This window comes from Orcinus orca, chromosome X (assembly GCF_937001465.1).
Source record: "Orcinus orca chromosome X, mOrcOrc1.1, whole genome shotgun sequence".
NCBI classification, from domain to species: domain Eukaryota; kingdom Metazoa; phylum Chordata; class Mammalia; order Artiodactyla; family Delphinidae; genus Orcinus; species Orcinus orca.
Genome location: NC_064580.1, coordinates 51,928,315 through 51,948,618, shown reverse-complemented (window position 1 = coordinate 51,948,618; position 20,304 = coordinate 51,928,315).

Below are 20,304 nucleotides of genomic sequence, written 5' to 3'. Positions count from 1 at the left end.
TGATGAAAGGTACGTTACGAGCATTGCCGTTTTCTGGATTTGGAGTTCTGCCATGGAGTGCAACGCAGAGACCCAAGGGTTTGGGGGGTAGGGAAGTAGCACTTTGGCAGAGGCATCTCCATGCTGCCCCGAGCTCTGGGCTCCGTATTCAACTTGGAGTAAAGGCAGCCTGGGGTGCAATGCACGGACCGTCTGGCCCTAGACGGGATGTGCACGTGCAACAGACGAGCTGGAGGAGAGAAATGGGATACCCGCAGTTCTTCGGGATAGGCCAGCTCTCATCCAGCTAGTTGCGAAAGCAGGCTCTGAAAGGCCTGGATGCCGTTTCTCAACACGCCACACACGAGTTCAGGCACGCAGTACTACACTCGGAGTTTCTCAAGGGTACGTGGAGGGACAGCTTTTCAGACTGCATAGGAACGGAGTTCCTCACAGGGGAAATGGGATGTGTACCGGACAGGCTGGGTGAACGAAATTTCGTATGCAGTTGTCCTCCAGTGGACCGGGAAAGGGACCCAGGTCTGGCGAGCGCATAGTGTCTCTGGTCCCACACGTTCTGGGGCAGTGTGCTGCCTCAGCTCCCTTACAAGGCTGTGTTGACATTGAGCCACGTAAGTAGAATAAGCTGCGGAAGTCAGTTTGACGCACATCCCAGGGTAGCCTTGCAGAGTTCCAATCCCAAGCCCTGTGGAGACAGATGGGCCTGAAAGCGTTTCACCCACGACGGCTCTTTGAAAACTCCGGGTCATTCCGAGTGCAGGGAGGACTGCGGTGAAGAGGGCTGTGAGCGTCAATCGTATCTTTTGTCCATGCCTCTTGGACGTGGAGTGTGGCAAAGCGTGCCCAGGTGGACGGGAGGACAAAGCCTTCCCGAATCAAGTTGCAGGCTGCTGTTGTTACATGGACTCCCGGGCTTTGTTCACTGCTGTGTGCGACAAAGAAATCCTGGCTTCGTGTTTGTTCCTTGAGTGCGGGAAGTCCTCGTAGAGGGAGGCTTGAGGTGTCCAGTGTTCACCCAAATCGCTTCCGATCACAGGACGGAACATCGCACACACCTGTTGGCACTGTGGCCTCAGGTCCATTGCAAAGTAAGCCTTCGCCGAGGCGTGGGAAACGAGTCGCTCCCCAGCTCACAAATGCCGGTGATGAGGTGGGCCGGATGGAAGCATGGGGGTACCATGCCGCTTTGCCTGCAGGAGAAACATACGACAAGGTTCTAGAACATACTGTTATCTATGGGAGGACTGTGGTGCCCGGGACGCTCGGTGGCTCCAACGAGGGGCGCTAAGGGCTCCTTCTGAAGCCCATACGATGCCAATCGTTTCAATGCACTTTGCTGCTGGCCCACGTGCTGGTTGCCCACCTCTGCAATGTATGGGAATTCAACTCTGTAGCAGGTCTTCCCACCGGGGACGCTAATTTCGTTCCCATCCTCGACCCTGAGCCTAGTGGCAGAGGCAAAAGCTGGGTCACTTCAGAGGCTCTTCCACCAGACGTTCGCAGAGGCGCCTGCCTTGGACTTGAAGCTACACAGAAGCAGGGACCTCAGGCACAGGGCAGACTGAGCGGTGTCCACCCTCATAGCATATAGCATTTCCTCGGGAACAGGGTCACTTTGGCGTCAGCTCTGGGATCCAAGATTTCGTGAGAGTGCTCCTTTGGTGACCAGAATCTATGGCTCACGCGGGACACGTGCAGCGGTTACTTTCGGACTTGCCATCTCAGACACTCTACCTCTGGGGCGTTCGGAAGCTGCGCGAATGTAACAAAGTGGGCTCAAGTCCAGTACCCGAAAAGTGTCTCATGCCTCTCAACAGATGGCAGGCAGCGTGCCTCCTGCTGCTGCAGAAGGACTGCAGACGTCTGTTTCAGGCTATAGGCTAGAAACGTGGTGCCCGCTGATAGAAATGCCGGCAGTGGCCCGCAGTGAAAGTGTCATGCACCTGGTGGTTTCTTGGACATAAGCAAGCCACACGTACCGGTCACGGACATGTGCCCCTGCGCGGGGCAGGGTGCGTGAAGCCACCTCTTTGGGCAAGCCCTACGGGTGGCCTGGCAAATGTGTCCCGTTTATGGGAAACTGTTATATTCCTTTCCGGTTTGATGAAAGGTACGTTACGAGCATTGCCGTTTTCTGGATTTGGAGTTCTGCCATGGAGTGCAACGCAGAGACCCAAGGGTTTGGGGGGTAGGGAAGTAGCACTTTGGCAGAGGCATCTCCATGCTGCCCCGAGCTCTGGGCTCCGTATTCAACTTGGAGTAAAGGCAGCCTGGGGTGCAATGCACGGACCGTCTGGCCCTAGACGGGATGTGCACGTGCAACAGACGAGCTGGAGGAGAGAAATGGGATACCCGCAGTTCTTCGGGATAGGCCAGCTCTCATCCAGCTAGTTGCGAAAGCAGGCTCTGAAAGGCCTGGATGCCGTTTCTCAACACGCCACACACGAGTTCAGGCACGCAGTACTACACTCGGAGTTTCTCAAGGGTACGTGGAGGGACAGCTTTTCAGACTGCATAGGAACGGAGTTCCTCACAGGGGAAATGGGATGTGTACCGGACAGGCTGGGTGAACGAAATTTCGTATGCAGTTGTCCTCCAGTGGACCGGGAAAGGGACCCAGGTCTGGCGAGCGCATAGTGTCTCTGGTCCCACACGTTCTGGGGCAGTGTGCTGCCTCAGCTCCCTTACAAGGCTGTGTTGACATTGAGCCACGTAAGTAGAATAAGCTGCGGAAGTCAGTTTGACGCACATCCCAGGGTAGCCTTGCAGAGTTCCAATCCCAAGCCCTGTGGAGACAGATGGGCCTGAAAGCGTTTCACCCACGACGGCTCTTTGAAAACTCCGGGTCATTCCGAGTGCAGGGAGGACTGCGGTGAAGAGGGCTGTGAGCGTCAATCGTATCTTTTGTCCATGCCTCTTGGACGTGGAGTGTGGCAAAGCGTGCCCAGGTGGACGGGAGGACAAAGCCTTCCCGAATCAAGTTGCAGGCTGCTGTTGTTACATGGACTCCCGGGCTTTGTTCACTGCTGTGTGCGACAAAGAAATCCTGGCTTCGTGTTTGTTCCTTGAGTGCGGGAAGTCCTCGTAGAGGGAGGCTTGAGGTGTCCAGTGTTCACCCAAATCGCTTCCGATCACAGGACGGAACATCGCACACACCTGTTGGCACTGTGGCCTCAGGTCCATTGCAAAGTAAGCCTTCGCCGAGGCGTGGGAAACGAGTCGCTCCCCAGCTCACAAATGCCGGTGATGAGGTGGGCCGGATGGACGCATGGGGGTACCATGCCGCTTTGCCTGCAGGAGAAACATACGACAAGGTTCTAGAACATACTGTTATCTATGGGAGGACTGTGGTGCCCGGGACGCTCGGTGGCTCCAACGAGGGGCGCTAAGGGCTCCTTCTGAAGCCCATACGATGCCAATCGTTTCAATGCACTTTGCTGCTGGCCCACGTGCTGGTTGCCCACCTCTGCAATGTATGGGAATTCAACTCTGTAGCAGGTCTTCCCACCGGGGACGCTAATTTCGTTCCCATCCTCGACCCTGAGCCTAGTGGCAGAGGCAAAAGCTGGGTCACTTCAGAGGCTCTTCCACCAGACGTTCGCAGAGGCGCCTGCCTTGGACTTGAAGCTACACAGAAGCAGGGACCTCAGGCACAGGGCAGACTGAGCGGTGTCCACCCTCATAGCATATAGCATTTCCTCGGGAACAGGGTCACTTTGGCGTCAGCTCTGGGATCCAAGATTTCGTGAGAGTGCTCCTTTGGTGACCAGAATCTATGGCTCACGCGGGACACGTGCAGCGGTTACTTTCGGACTTGCCATCTCAGACACTCTACCTCTGGGGCGTTCGGAAGCTGCGCGAATGTAACAAAGTGGGCTCAAGTCCAGTACCCGAAAAGTGTCTCATGCCTCTCAACAGATGGCAGGCAGCGTGTCTCCTGCTGCTGCAGAAGGACTGCAGACGTCTGTTTCAGGCTATAGGCTAGAAACGTGGTGCCCGCTGATAGAAATGCCGGCAGTGGCCCGCAGTGAAAGTGTCATGCACCTGGTGGTTTCTTGGACATAAGCAAGCCACACGTACCGGTCACGGACATGTGCCCCTGCGCGGGGCAGGGTGCGTGAAGCCACCTCTTTGGGCAAGCCCTACGGGTGGCCTGGCAAATGTGTCCCGTTTATGGGAAACTGTTATATTCCTTTCCGGTTTGATGAAAGGTACGTTACGAGCATTGCCGTTTTCTGGATTTGGAGTTCTGCCATGGAGTGCAACGCAGAGACCCAAGGGTTTGGGGGGTAGGGAAGTAGCACTTTGGCAGAGGCATCTCCATGCTGCCCCGAGCTCTGGGCTCCGTATTCAACTTGGAGTAAAGGCAGCCTGGGGTGCAATGCACGGACCGTCTGGCCCTAGACGGGATGTGCACGTGCAACAGACGAGCTGGAGGAGAGAAATGGGATACCCGCAGTTCTTCGGGATAGGCCAGCTCTCATCCAGCTAGTTGCGAAAGCAGGCTCTGAAAGGCCTGGATGCCGTTTCTCAACACGCCACACACGAGTTCAGGCACGCAGTACTACACTCGGAGTTTCTCAAGGGTACGTGGAGGGACAGCTTTTCAGACTGCATAGGAACGGAGTTCCTCACAGGGGAAATGGGATGTGTACCGGACAGGCTGGGTGAACGAAATTTCGTATGCAGTTGTCCTCCAGTGGACCGGGAAAGGGACCCAGGTCTGGCGAGCGCATAGAGTCTCTGGTCCCACACGTTCTGGGGCAGTGTGCTGCCTCAGCTCCCTTACAAGGCTGTGTTGACATTGAGCCACGTAAGTAGAATAAGCTGCGGAAGTCAGTTTGACGCACATCCCAGGGTAGCCTTGCAGAGTTCCAATCCCAAGCCCTGTGGAGACAGATGGGCCTGAAAGCGTTTCACCCACGACGGCTCTTTGAAAACTCCGGGTCATTCCGAGTGCAGGGAGGACTGCGGTGAAGAGGGCTGTGAGCGTCTATCGTATCTTTTGTCCATGCCTCTTGGACGTGGAGTGTGGCAAAGCGTGCCCAGGTGGACGGGAGGACAAAGCCTTCCCGAATCAAGTTGCAGGCTGCTGTTGTTACATGGACTCCCGGGCTTTGTTCACTGCTGTGTGCGACAAAGAAATCCTGGCTTCGTGTTTGTTCCTTGAGTGCGGGAAGTCCTCGTAGAGGGAGGCTTGGGGTGTCCAGTGTTCACCCAAATCGCTTCCGATCACAGGACGGAACATCGCACACACCTGTTGGCACTGTGGCCTCAGGTCCATTGCAAAGTAAGCCTTCGCCGAGGCGTGGGAAACGAGTCGCTCCCCAGCTCACAAATGCCGGTGATGAGGTGGGCCGGATGGAAGCATGGGGGTACCATGCCGCTTTGCCTGCAGGAGAAACATACGACAAGGTTCTAGAACATACTGTTATCTATGGGAGGACTGTGGTGCCCGGGACGCTCGGTGGCTCCAACGAGGGGCGCTAAGGGCTCCTTCTGAAGCCCATACGATGCCAATCGTTTCAATGCACTTTGCTGCTGGCCCACGTGCTGGTTGCCCACCTCTGCAATGTATGGGAATTCAACTCTGTAGCAGGTCTTCCCACCGGGGACGCTAATTTCGTTCCCATCCTCGACCCTGAGCCTAGTGGCAGAGGCAAAAGCTGGGTCACTTCAGAGGCTCTTCCACCAGACGTTCGCAGAGGCGCCTGCCTTGGACTTGAAGCTACACAGAAGCAGGGACCTCAGGCACAGGGCAGACTGAGCGGTGTCCACCCTCATAGCATATAGCATTTCCTCGGGAACAGGGTCACTTTGGCGTCAGCTCTGGGATCCAAGATTTCGTGAGAGTGCTCCTTTGGTGACCAGAATCTATGGCTCACGCGGGACACGTGCAGCGGTTACTTTCGGACTTGCCATCTCAGACACTCTACCTCTGGGGCGTTCGGAAGCTGCGCGAATGTAACAAAGTGGGCTCAAGTCCAGTACCCGAAAAGTGTCTCATGCCTCTCAACAGATGGCAGGCAGCGTGTCTCCTGCTGCTGCAGAAGGACTGCAGACGTCTGTTTCAGGCTATAGGCTAGAAACGTGGTGCCCGCTGATAGAAATGCCGGCAGTGGCCCGCAGTGAAAGTGTCATGCACCTGGTGGTTTCTTGGACATAAGCAAGCCACACGTACCGGTCACGGACATGTGCCCCTGCGTGGGGCAGGGTGCGTGAAGCCACCTCTTTGGGCAAGCCCTACGGGTGGCCTGGCAAATGTGTCCCGTTTATGGGAAACTGTTATATTCCTTTCCGGTTTGATGAAAGGTACGTTACGAGCATTGCCGTTTTCTGGATTTGGAGTTCTGCCATGGAGTGCAACGCAGAGACCCAAGGGTTTGGGGGGTAGGGAACTAGCACTTTGGCAGAGGCATCTCCATGCTGCCCCGAGCTCTGGGCTCCGTATTCAACTTGGAGTAAAGGCAGCCTGGGGTGCAATGCACGGACCGTCTGGCCCTAGACGGGATGTGCACGTGCAACAGACGAGCTGGAGGAGAGAAATGGGATACCCGCAGTTCTTCGGGATAGGCCAGCTCTCATCCAGCTAGTTGCGAAAGCAGGCTCTGAAAGGCCTGGATGCCGTTTCTCAACACGCCACACACGAGTTCAGGCACGCAGTACTACACTCGGAGTTTCTCAAGGGTACGTGGAGGGACAGCTTTTCAGACTGCATAGGAACGGAGTTCCTCACAGGGGAAATGGGATGTGTACCGGACAGGCTGGGTGAACGAAATTTCGTATGCAGTTGTCCTCCAGTGGACCGGGAAAGGGACCCAGGTCTGGCGAGCGCATAGTGTCTCTGGTCCCACACGTTCTGGGGCAGTGTGCTGCCTCAGCTCCCTTACAAGGCTGTGTTGACATTGAGCCACGTAAGTAGAATAAGCTGCGGAAGTCAGTTTGATGCACATCCCAGGGTAGCCTTGCAGAGTTCCAATCCCAAGCCCTGTGGAGACAGATGGGCCTGAAAGCGTTTCACCCACGACGGCTCTTTGAAAACTCCGGGTCATTCCGAGTGCAGGGAGGACTGCGGTGAAGAGGGCTGTGAGCGTCAATCGTATCTTTTGTCCATGCCTCTTGGACGTGGAGTGTGGCAAAGCGTGCCCAGGTGGACGGGAGGACAAAGCCTTCCCGAATCAAGTTGCAGGCTGCTGTTGTTACATGGACTCCCGGGCTTTGTTCACTGCTGTGTGCGACAAAGAAATCCTGGCTTCGTGTTCGTTCCTTGAGTGCGGGAAGTCCTCGTAGAGGGAGGCTTGGGGTGTCCAGTGTTCACCCAAATCGCTTCCGATCACAGGACGGAACATCGCACACACCTGTTGCCACTGTGGCCTCAGGTCCATTGCAAAGTAAGCCTTCGCCGAGGCGTGGGAAACGAGTCGCTCCCCAGCTCACAAATGCCGGTGATGAGGTGGGCCGGATGGAAGCATGGGGGTACCATGCCGCTTTGCCTGCAGGAGAAACATACGACAAGGTTCTAGAACATACTGTTATCTATGGGAGGACTGTGGTGCCCGGGACGCTCGGTGGCTCCAACGAGGGGCGCTAAGGGCTCCTTCTGAAGCCCATACGATGCCAATCGTTTCAATGCACTTTGCTGCTGGCCCACGTGCTGGTTGCCCACCTCTGCAATGTATGGGAATTCAACTCTGTAGCAGGTCTTCCCACCGGGGACGCTAATTTCGTTCCCATCCTCGACCCTGAGCCTAGTGGCAGAGGCAAAAGCTGGGTCACTTCAGAGGCTCTTCCACCAGACGTTCGCAGAGGCGCCTGCCTTGGACTTGAAGCTACACAGAAGCAGGGACCTCAGGCACAGGGCAGACTGAGCGGTGTCCACCCTCATAGCATATAGCATTTCCTCGGGAACAGGGTCACTTTGGCGTCAGCTCTGGGATCCAAGATTTCGTGAGAGTGCTCCTTTGGTGACCAGAATCTATGGCTCACGCGGGACACGTGCAGCGGTTACTTTCGGACTTGCCATCTCAGACACTCTACCTCTGGGGCGTTCGGAAGCTGCGCGAATGTAACAAAGTGGGCTCAAGTCCAGTACCCGAAAAGTGTCTCATGCCTCTCAACAGATGGCAGGCAGCGTGTCTCCTGCTGCTGCAGAAGGACTGCAGACGTCTGTTTCAGGCTATAGGCTAGAAACGTGGTGCCCGCTGATAGAAATGCCGGCAGTGGCCCGCAGTGAAAGTGTCATGCACCTGGTGGTTTCTTGGACATAAGCAAGCCACACGTACCGGTCACGGACATGTGCCCCTGCGCGGGGCAGGGTGCGTGAAGCCACCTCTTTGGGCAAGCCCTACGGGTGGCCTGGCAAATGTGTCCCGTTTATGGGAAACTGTTATATTCCTTTCCGGTTTGATGAAAGGTACGTTACGAGCATTGCCGTTTTCTGGATTTGGAGTTCTGCCATGGAGTGCAACGCAGAGACCCAAGGGTTTGGGGGGTAGGGAACTAGCACTTTGGCAGAGGCATCTCCATGCTGCCCCGAGCTCTGGGCTCCGTATTCAACTTGGAGTAAAGGCAGCCTGGGGTGCAATGCACGGACCGTCTGGCCCTAGACGGGATGTGCACGTGCAACAGACGAGCTGGAGGAGAGAAATGGGATACCCGCAGTTCTTCGGGATAGGCCAGCTCTCATCCAGCTAGTTGCGAAAGCAGGCTCTGAAAGGCCTGGATGCCGTTTCTCAACACGCCACACACGAGTTCAGGCACGCAGTACTACACTCGGAGTTTCTCAAGGGTACGTGGAGGGACAGCTTTTCAGACTGCATAGGAACGGAGTTCCTCACAGGGGAAATGGGATGTGTACCGGACAGGCTGGGTGAACGAAATTTCGTATGCAGTTGTCCTCCAGTGGACCGGGAAAGGGACCCAGGTCTGGCGAGCGCATAGAGTCTCTGGTCCCACACGTTCTGGGGCAGTGTGCTGCCTCAGCTCCCTTACAAGGCTGTGTTGACATTGAGCCACGTAAGTAGAATAAGCTGCGGAAGTCAGTTTGACGCACATCCCAGGGTAGCCTTGCAGAGTTCCAATCCCAAGCCCTGTGGAGACAGATGGGCCTGAAAGCGTTTCACCCACGACGGCTCTTTGAAAACTCCGGGTCATTCCGAGTGCAGGGAGGACTGCGGTGAAGAGGGCTGTGAGCGTCTATCGTATCTTTTGTCCATGCCTCTTGGACGTGGAGTGTGGCAAAGCGTGCCCAGGTGGACGGGAGGACAAAGCCTTCCCGAATCAAGTTGCAGGCTGCTGTTGTTACATGGACTCCCGGGCTTTGTTCACTGCTGTGTGCGACAAAGAAATCCTGGCTTCGTGTTCGTTCCTTGAGTGCGGGAAGTCCTCGTAGAGGGAGGCTTGAGGTGTCCAGTGTTCACCCAAATCGCTTCCGATCACAGGACGGAACATCGCACACACCTGTTGGCACTGTGGCCTCAGGTCCATTGCAAAGTAAGCCTTCGCCGAGGCGTGGGAAACGAGTCGCTCCCCAGCTCACAAATGCCGGTGATGAGGTGGGCCGGATGGAAGCATGGGGGTACCATGCCGCTTTGCCTGCAGGAGAAACATACGACAAGGTTCTAGAACATACTGTTATCTATGGGAGGACTGTGGTGCCCGGGACGCTCGGTGGCTCCAACGAGGGGCGCTAAGGGCTCCTTCTGAAGCCCATACGATGCCAATCGTTTCAATGCACTTTGCTGCTGGCCCACGTGCTGGTTGCCCACCTCTGCAATGTATGGGAATTCAACTCTGTAGCAGGTCTTCCCACCGGGGACGCTAATTTCGTTCCCATCCTCGACCCTGAGCCTAGTGGCAGAGGCAAAAGCTGGGTCACTTCAGAGGCTCTTCCACCAGACGTTCGCAGAGGCGCCTGCCTTGGACTTGAAGCTACACAGAAGCAGGGACCTCAGGCACAGGGCAGACTGAGCGGTGTCCACCCTCATAGCATATAGCATTTCCTCGGGAACAGGGTCACTTTGGCGTCAGCTCTGGGATCCAAGATTTCGTGAGAGTGCTCCTTTGGTGACCAGAATCTATGGCTCACGCGGGACACGTGCAGCGGTTACTTTCGGACTTGCCATCTCAGACACTCTACCTCTGGGGCGTTCGGAAGCTGCGCGAATGTAACAAAGTGGGCTCAAGTCCAGTACCCGAAAAGTGTCTCATGCCTCTCAACAGATGGCAGGCAGCGTGTCTCCTGCTGCTGCAGAAGGACTGCAGACGTCTGTTTCAGGCTATAGGCTAGAAACGTGGTGCCCGCTGATAGAAATGCCGGCAGTGGCCCGCAGTGAAAGTGTCATGCACCTGGTGGTTTCTTGGACATAAGCAAGCCACACGTACCGGTCACGGACATGTGCCCCTGCGCGGGGCAGGGTGCGTGAAGCCACCTCTTTGGGCAAGCCCTACGGGTGGCCTGGCAAATGTGTCCCGTTTATGGGAAACTGTTATATTCCTTTCCGGTTTGATGAAAGGTACGTTACGAGCATTGCCGTTTTCTGGATTTGGAGTTCTGCCATGGAGTGCAACGCAGAGACCCAAGGGTTTGGGGGGTAGGGAACTAGCACTTTGGCAGAGGCATCTCCATGCTGCCCCGAGCTCTGGGCTCCGTATTCAACTTGGAGTAAAGGCAGCCTGGGGTGCAATGCACGGACCGTCTGGCCCTAGACGGGATGTGCACGTGCAACAGACGAGCTGGAGGAGAGAAATGGGATACCCGCAGTTCTTCGGGATAGGCCAGCTCTCATCCAGCTAGTTGCGAAAGCAGGCTCTGAAAGGCCTGGATGCCGTTTCTCAACACGCCACACACGAGTTCAGGCACGCAGTACTACACTCGGAGTTTCTCAAGGGTACGTGGAGGGACAGCTTTTCAGACTGCATAGGAACGGAGTTCCTCACAGGGGAAATGGGATGTGTACCGGACAGGCTGGGTGAACGAAATTTCGTATGCAGTTGTCCTCCAGTGGACCGGGAAAGGGACCCAGGTCTGGCGAGCGCATAGAGTCTCTGGTCCCACACGTTCTGGGGCAGTGTGCTGCCTCAGCTCCCTTACAAGGCTGTGTTGACATTGAGCCACGTAAGTAGAATAAGCTGCGGAAGTCAGTTTGACGCACATCCCAGGGTAGCCTTGCAGAGTTCCAATCCCAAGCCCTGTGGAGACAGATGGGCCTGAAAGCGTTTCACCCACGACGGCTCTTTGAAAACTCCGGGTCATTCCGAGTGCAGGGAGGACTGCGGTGAAGAGGGCTGTGAGCGTCTATCGTATCTTTTGTCCATGCCTCTTGGACGTGGAGTGTGGCAAAGCGTGCCCAGGTGGACGGGAGGACAAAGCCTTCCCGAATCAAGTTGCAGGCTGCTGTTGTTACATGGACTCCCGGGCTTTGTTCACTGCTGTGTGCGACAAAGAAATCCTGGCTTCGTGTTTGTTCCTTGAGTGCGGGAAGTCCTCGTAGAGGGAGGCTTGAGGTGTCCAGTGTTCACCCAAATCGCTTCCGATCACAGGACGGAACATCGCACACACCTGTTGGCACTGTGGCCTCAGGTCCATTGCAAAGTAAGCCTTCGCCGAGGCGTGGGAAACGAGTCGCTCCCCAGCTCACAAATGCCGGTGATGAGGTGGGCCGGATGGAAGCATGGGGGTACCATGCCGCTTTGCCTGCAGGAGAAACATACGACAAGGTTCTAGAACATACTGTTATCTATGGGAGGACTGTGGTGCCCGGGACGCTCGGTGGCTCCAACGAGGGGCGCTAAGGGCTCCTTCTGAAGCCCATACGATGCCAATCGTTTCAATGCACTTTGCTGCTGGCCCACGTGCTGGTTGCCCACCTCTGCAATGTATGGGAATTCAACTCTGTAGCAGGTCTTCCCACCGGGGACGCTAATTTCGTTCCCATCCTCGACCCTGAGCCTAGTGGCAGAGGCAAAAGCTGGGTCACTTCAGAGGCTCTTCCACCAGACGTTCGCAGAGGCGCCTGCCTTGGACTTGAAGCTACACAGAAGCAGGGACCTCAGGCACAGGGCAGACTGAGCGGTGTCCACCCTCATAGCATATAGCATTTCCTCGGGAACAGGGTCACTTTGGCGTCAGCTCTGGGATCCAAGATTTCGTGAGAGTGCTCCTTTGGTGACCAGAATCTATGGCTCACGCGGGACACGTGCAGCGGTTACTTTCGGACTTGCCATCTCAGACACTCTACCTCTGGGGCGTTCGGAAGCTGCGCGAATGTAACAAAGTGGGCTCAAGTCCAGTACCCGAAAAGTGTCTCATGCCTCTCAACAGATGGCAGGCAGCGTGTCTCCTGCTGCTGCAGAAGGACTGCAGACGTCTGTTTCAGGCTATAGGCTAGAAACGTGGTGCCCGCTGATAGAAATGCCGGCAGTGGCCCGCAGTGAAAGTGTCATGCACCTGGTGGTTTCTTGGACATAAGCAAGCCACACGTACCGGTCACGGACATGTGCCCCTGCGCGGGGCAGGGTGCGTGAAGCCACCTCTTTGGGCAAGCCCTACGGGTGGCCTGGCAAATGTGTCCCGTTTATGGGAAACTGTTATATTCCTTTCCGGTTTGATGAAAGGTACGTTACGAGCATTGCCGTTTTCTGGATTTGGAGTTCTGCCATGGAGTGCAACGCAGAGACCCAAGGGTTTGGGGGGTAGGGAACTAGCACTTTGGCAGAGGCATCTCCATGCTGCCCCGAGCTCTGGGCTCCGTATTCAACTTGGAGTAAAGGCAGCCTGGGGTGCAATGCACGGACCGTCTGGCCCTAGACGGGATGTGCACGTGCAACAGACGAGCTGGAGGAGAGAAATGGGATACCCGCAGTTCTTCGGGATAGGCCAGCTCTCATCCAGCTAGTTGCGAAAGCAGGCTCTGAAAGGCCTGGATGCCGTTTCTCAACACGCCACACACGAGTTCAGGCACGCAGTACTACACTCGGAGTTTCTCAAGGGTACGTGGAGGGACAGCTTTTCAGACTGCATAGGAACGGAGTTCCTCACAGGGGAAATGGGATGTGTACCGGACAGGCTGGGTGAACGAAATTTCGTATGCAGTTGTCCTCCAGTGGACCGGGAAAGGGACCCAGGTCTGGCGAGCGCATAGTGTCTCTGGTCCCACACGTTCTGGGGCAGTGTGCTGCCTCAGCTCCCTTACAAGGCTGTGTTGACATTGAGCCACGTAAGTAGAATAAGCTGCGGAAGTCAGTTTGACGCACATCCCAGGGTAGCCTTGCAGAGTTCCAATCCCAAGCCCTGTGGAGACAGATGGGCCTGAAAGCGTTTCACCCACGACGGCTCTTTGAAAACTCCGGGTCATTCCGAGTGCAGGGAGGACTGCGGTGAAGAGGGCTGTGAGCGTCAATCGTATCTTTTGTCCATGCCTCTTGGACGTGGAGTGTGGCAAAGCGTGCCCAGGTGGACGGGAGGACAAAGCCTTCCCGAATCAAGTTGCAGGCTGCTGTTGTTACATGGACTCCCGGGCTTTGTTCACTGCTGTGTGCGACAAAGAAATCCTGGCTTCGTGTTTGTTCCTTGAGTGCGGGAAGTCCTCGTAGAGGGAGGCTTGGGGTGTCCAGTGTTCACCCAAATCGCTTCCGATCACAGGACGGAACATCGCACACACCTGTTGGCACTGTGGCCTCAGGTCCATTGCAAAGTAAGCCTTCGCCGAGGCGTGGGAAACGAGTCGCTCCCCAGCTCACAAATGCCGGTGATGAGGTGGGCCGGATGGAAGCATGGGGGTACCATGCCGCTTTGCCTGCAGGAGAAACATACGACAAGGTTCTAGAACATACTGTTATCTATGGGAGGACTGTGGTGCCCGGGACGCTCGGTGGCTCCAACGAGGGGCGCTAAGGGCTCCTTCTGAAGCCCATACGATGCCAATCGTTTCAATGCACTTTGCTGCTGGCCCACGTGCTGGTTGCCCACCTCTGCAATGTATGGGAATTCAACTCTGTAGCAGGTCTTCCCACCGGGGACGCTAATTTCGTTCCCATCCTCGACCCTGAGCCTAGTGGCAGAGGCAAAAGCTGGGTCACTTCAGAGGCTCTTCCACCAGACGTTCGCAGAGGCGCCTGCCTTGGACTTGAAGCTACACAGAAGCAGGGACCTCAGGCACAGGGCAGACTGAGCGGTGTCCACCCTCATAGCATATAGCATTTCCTCGGGAACAGGGTCACTTTGGCGTCAGCTCTGGGATCCAAGATTTCGTGAGAGTGCTCCTTTGGTGACCAGAATCTATGGCTCACGCGGGACACGTGCAGCGGTTACTTTCGGACTTGCCATCTCAGACACTCTACCTCTGGGGCGTTCGGAAGCTGCGCGAATGTAACAAAGTGGGCTCAAGTCCAGTACCCGAAAAGTGTCTCATGCCTCTCAACAGATGGCAGGCAGCGTGTCTCCTGCTGCTGCAGAAGGACTGCAGACGTCTGTTTCAGGCTATAGGCTAGAAACGTGGTGCCCGCTGATAGAAATGCCGGCAGTGGCCCGCAGTGAAAGTGTCATGCACCTGGTGGTTTCTTGGACATAAGCAAGCCACACGTACCGGTCACGGACATGTGCCCCTGCGCGGGGCAGGGTGCGTGAAGCCACCTCTTTGGGCAAGCCCTACGGGTGGCCTGGCAAATGTGTCCCGTTTATGGGAAACTGTTATATTCCTTTCCGGTTTGATGAAAGGTACGTTACGAGCATTGCCGTTTTCTGGATTTGGAGTTCTGCCATGGAGTGCAACGCAGAGACCCAAGGGTTTGGGGGGTAGGGAAGTAGCACTTTGGCAGAGGCATCTCCATGCTGCCCCGAGCTCTGGGCTCCGTATTCAACTTGGAGTAAAGGCAGCCTGGGGTGCAATGCACGGACCGTCTGGCCCTAGACGGGATGTGCACGTGCAACAGACGAGCTGGAGGAGAGAAATGGGATACCCGCAGTTCTTCGGGATAGGCCAGCTCTCATCCAGCTAGTTGCGAAAGCAGGCTCTGAAAGGCCTGGATGCCGTTTCTCAACACGCCACACACGAGTTCAGGCACGCAGTACTACACTCGGAGTTTCTCAAGGGTACGTGGAGGGACAGCTTTTCAGACTGCATAGGAACGGAGTTCCTCACAGGGGAAATGGGATGTGTACCGGACAGGCTGGGTGAACGAAATTTCGTATGCAGTTGTCCTCCAGTGGACCGGGAAAGGGACCCAGGTCTGGCGAGCGCATAGTGTCTCTGGTCCCACACGTTCTGGGGCAGTGTGCTGCCTCAGCTCCCTTACAAGGCTGTGTTGACATTGAGCCACGTAAGTAGAATAAGCTGCGGAAGTCAGTTTGACGCACATCCCAGGGTAGCCTTGCAGAGTTCCAATCCCAAGCCCTGTGGAGACAGATGGGCCTGAAAGCGTTTCACCCACGACGGCTCTTTGAAAACTCCGGGTCATTCCGAGTGCAGGGAGGACTGCGGTGAAGAGGGCTGTGAGCGTCAATCGTATCTTTTGTCCATGCCTCTTGGACGTGGAGTGTGGCAAAGCGTGCCCAGGTGGACGGGAGGACAAAGCCTTCCCGAATCAAGTTGCAGGCTGCTGTTGTTACATGGACTCCCGGGCTTTGTTCACTGCTGTGTGCGACAAAGAAATCCTGGCTTCGTGTTCGTTCCTTGAGTGCGGGAAGTCCTCGTAGAGGGAGGCTTGGGGTGTCCAGTGTTCACCCAAATCGCTTCCGATCACAGGACGGAACATCGCACACACCTGTTGGCACTGTGGCCTCAGGTCCATTGCAAAGTAAGCCTTCGCCGAGGCGTGGGAAACGAGTCGCTCCCCAGCTCACAAATGCCGGTGATGAGGTGGGCCGGATGGAAGCATGGGGGTACCATGCCGCTTTGCCTGCAGGAGAAACATACGACAAGGTTCTAGAACATACTGTTATCTATGGGAGGACTGTGGTGCCCGGGACGCTCGGTGGCTCCAACGAGGGGCGCTAAGGGCTCCTTCTGAAGCCCATACGATGCCAATCGTTTCAATGCACTTTGCTGCTGGCCCACGTGCTGGTTGCCCACCTCTGCAATGTATGGGAATTCAACTCTGTAGCAGGTCTTCCCACCGGGGACGCTAATTTCGTTCCCATCCTCGACCCTGAGCCTAGTGGCAGAGGCAAAAGCTGGGTCACTTCAGAGGCTCTTCCACCAGACGTTCGCAGAGGCGCCTGCCTTGGACTTGAAGCTACACAGAAGCAGGGACCTCAGGCACAGGGCAGACTGAGCGGTGTCCACCCTCATAGCATATAGCATTTCCTCGGGAACAGGGTCACTTTGGCGTCAGCTCTGGGATCCAAGATTTCGTGAGAGTGCTCCTTTGGTGACCAGAATCTATGGCTCACGCGGGACACGTGCAGCGGTTACTTTCGGACTTGCCATCTCAGACACTCTACCTCTGGGGCGTTCGGAAGCTGCGCGAATGTAACAAAGTGGGCTCAAGTCCAGTACCCGAAAAGTGTCTCATGCCTCTCAACAGATGGCAGGCAGCGTGTCTCCTGCTGCTGCAGAAGGACTGCAGACGTCTGTTTCAGGCTATAGGCTAGAAACGTGGTGCCCGCTGATAGAAATGCCGGCAGTGGCCCGCAGTGAAAGTGTCATGCACCTGGTGGTTTCTTGGACATAAGCAAGCCACACGTACCGGTCACGGACATGTGCCCCTGCGCGGGGCAGGGTGCGTGAAGCCACCTCTTTGGGCAAGCCCTACGGGTGGCCTGGCAAATGTGTCCCGTTTATGGGAAACTGTTATATTCCTTTCCGGTTTGATGAAAGGTACGTTACGAGCATTGCCGTTTTCTGGATTTGGAGTTCTGCCATGGAGTGCAACGCAGAGACCCAAGGGTTTGGGGGGTAGGGAAGTAGCACTTTGGCAGAGGCATCTCCATGCTGCCCCGAGCTCTGGGCTCCGTATTCAACTTGGAGTAAAGGCAGCCTGGGGTGCAATGCACGGACCGTCTGGCCCTAGACGGGATGTGCACGTGCAACAGACGAGCTGGAGGAGAGAAATGGGATACCCGCAGTTCTTCGGGATAGGCCAGCTCTCATCCAGCTAGTTGCGAAAGCAGGCTCTGAAAGGCCTGGATGCCGTTTCTCAACACGCCACACACGAGTTCAGGCACGCAGTACTACACTCGGAGTTTCTCAAGGGTACGTGGAGGGACAGCTTTTCAGACTGCATAGGAACGGAGTTCCTCACAGGGGAAATGGGATGTGTACCGGACAGGCTGGGTGAACGAAATTTCGTATGCAGTTGTCCTCCAGTGGACCGGGAAAGGGACCCAGGTCTGGCGAGCGCATAGTGTCTCTGGTCCCACACGTTCTGGGGCAGTGTGCTGCCTCAGCTCCCTTACAAGGCTGTGTTGACATTGAGCCACGTAAGTAGAATAAGCTGCGGAAGTCAGTTTGACGCACATCCCAGGGTAGCCTTGCAGAGTTCCAATCCCAAGCCCTGTGGAGACAGATGGGCCTGAAAGCGTTTCACCCACGACGGCTCTTTGAAAACTCCGGGTCATTCCGAGTGCAGGGAGGACTGCGGTGAAGAGGGCTGTGAGCGTCAATCGTATCTTTTGTCCATGCCTCTTGGACGTGGAGTGTGGCAAAGCGTGCCCAGGTGGACGGGAGGACAAAGCCTTCCCGAATCAAGTTGCAGGCTGCTGTTGTTACATGGACTCCCGGGCTTTGTTCACTGCTGTGTGCGACAAAGAAATCCTGGCTTCGTGTTCGTTCCTTGAGTGCGGGAAGTCCTCGTAGAGGGAGGCTTGAGGTGTCCAGTGTTCACCCAAATCGCTTCCGATCACAGGACGGAACATCGCACACACCTGTTGCCACTGTGGCCTCAGGTCCATTGCAAAGTAAGCCTTCGCCGAGGCGTGGGAAACGAGTCGCTCCCCAGCTCACAAATGCCGGTGATGAGGTGGGCCGGATGGAAGCATGGGGGTACCATGCCGCTTTGCCTGCAGGAGAAACATACGACAAGGTTCTAGAACATACTGTTATCTATGGGAGGACTGTGGTGCCCGGGACGCTCGGTGGCTCCAACGAGGGGCGCTAAGGGCTCCTTCTGAAGCCCATACGATGCCAATCGTTTCAATGCACTTTGCTGCTGGCCCACGTGCTGGTTGCCCACCTCTGCAATGTATGGGAATTCAACTCTGTAGCAGGTCTTCCCACCGGGGACGCTAATTTCGTTCCCATCCTCGACCCTGAGCCTAGTGGCAGAGGCAAAAGCTGGGTCACTTCAGAGGCTCTTCCACCAGACGTTCGCAGAGGCGCCTGCCTTGGACTTGAAGCTACACAGAAGCAGGGACCTCAGGCACAGGGCAGACTGAGCGGTGTCCACCCTCATAGCATATAGCATTTCCTCGGGAACAGGGTCACTTTGGCGTCAGCTCTGGGATCCAAGATTTCGTGAGAGTGCTCCTTTGGTGACCAGAATCTATGGCTCACGCGGGACACGTGCAGCGGTTACTTTCGGACTTGCCATCTCAGACACTCTACCTCTGGGGCGTTCGGAAGCTGCGCGAATGTAACAAAGTGGGCTCAAGTCCAGTACCCGAAAAGTGTCTCATGCCTCTCAACAGATGGCAGGCAGCGTGTCTCCTGCTGCTGCAGAAGGACTGCAGACGTCTGTTTCAGGCTATAGGCTAGAAACGTGGTGCCCGCTGATAGAAATGCCGGCAGTGGCCCGCAGTGAAAGTGTCATGCACCTGGTGGTTTCTTGGACATAAGCAAGCCACACGTACCGGTCACGGACATGTGCCCCTGCGCGGGGCAGGGTGCGTGAAGCCACCTCTTTGGGCAAGCCCTACGGGTGGCCTGGCAAATGTGTCCCGTTTATGGGAAACTGTTATATTCCTTTCCGGTTTGATGAAAGGTACGTTACGAGCATTGCCGTTTTCTGGATTTGGAGTTCTGCCATGGAGTGCAACGCAGAGACCCAAGGGTTTGGGGGGTAGGGAACTAGCACTTTGGCAGAGGCATCTCCATGCTGCCCCGAGCTCTGGGCTCCGTATTCAACTTGGAGTAAAGGCAGCCTGGGGTGCAATGCACGGACCGTCTGGCCCTAGACGGGATGTGCACGTGCAACAGACGAGCTGGAGGAGAGAAATGGGATACCCGCAGTTCTTCGGGATAGGCCAGCTCTCATCCAGCTAGTTGCGAAAGCAGGCTCTGAAAGGCCTGGATGCCGGTTCTCACCACGCCACACACGAGTTCAGGCACGCAGTACTACACTCGGAGTTTCTCAAGGGTACGTGGAGGGACAGCTTTTCAGACTGCATAGGAACGGAGTTCCTCACAGGGGAAATGGGATGTGTACCGGACAGGCTGGGTGAACGAAATTTCGTATGCAGTTGTCCTCCAGTGGACCGGGAAAGGGACCCAGGTCTGGCGAGCGCATAGTGTCTCTGGTCCCACACGTTCTGGGGCAGTGTGCTGCCTCAGCTCCCTTACAAGGCTGTGTTGACATTGAGCCACGTAAGTAGAATAAGCTGCGGAAGTCAGTTTGACGCACATCCCAGGGTAGCCTTGCAGAGTTCCAATCCCAAGCCCTGTGGAGACAGATGGGCCTGAAAGCGTTTCACCCACGACGGCTCTTTGAAAACTCCGGGTCATTCCGAGTGCAGGGAGGACTGCGGTGAAGAGGGCTGTGAGCGTCAATCGTATCTTTTGTCCATGCCTCTTGGACGTGGAGTGTGGCAAAGCGTGCCCAGGTGGACGGGAGGACAAAGCCTTCCCGAATCAAGTTGCAGGCTGCTGTTGTTACATGGACTCCCGGGCTTTGTTCACTGCTGTGTGCGACAAAGAAATCCTGGCTTCGTGTTCGTTCCTTGAGTGCGGGAAGTCCTCGTAGAGGGAGGCTTGAGGTGTCCAGTGTTCACCCAAATCGCTTCCGATCACAGGACGGAACATCGCACACACCTGTTGGCACTGTGGCCTCAGGTCCATTGCAAAGTAAGCCTTCGCCGAGGCGTGGGAAACGAGTCGCTCCCCAGCTCACAAATGCCGGTGATGAGGTGGGCCGGATGGAAGCATGGGGGTACCATGCCGCTTTGCCTGCAGGAGAAACATACGACAAGGTTCTAGAACATACTGTTATCTATGGGAGGACTGTGGTGCCCGGGACGCTCGGTGGCTCCAACGAGGGGCGCTAAGGGCTCCTTCTGAAGCCCATACGATGCCAATCGTTTCAATGCACTTTGCTGCTGGCCCACGTGCTGGTTGCCCACCTCTGCAATGTATGGGAATTCAACTCTGTAGC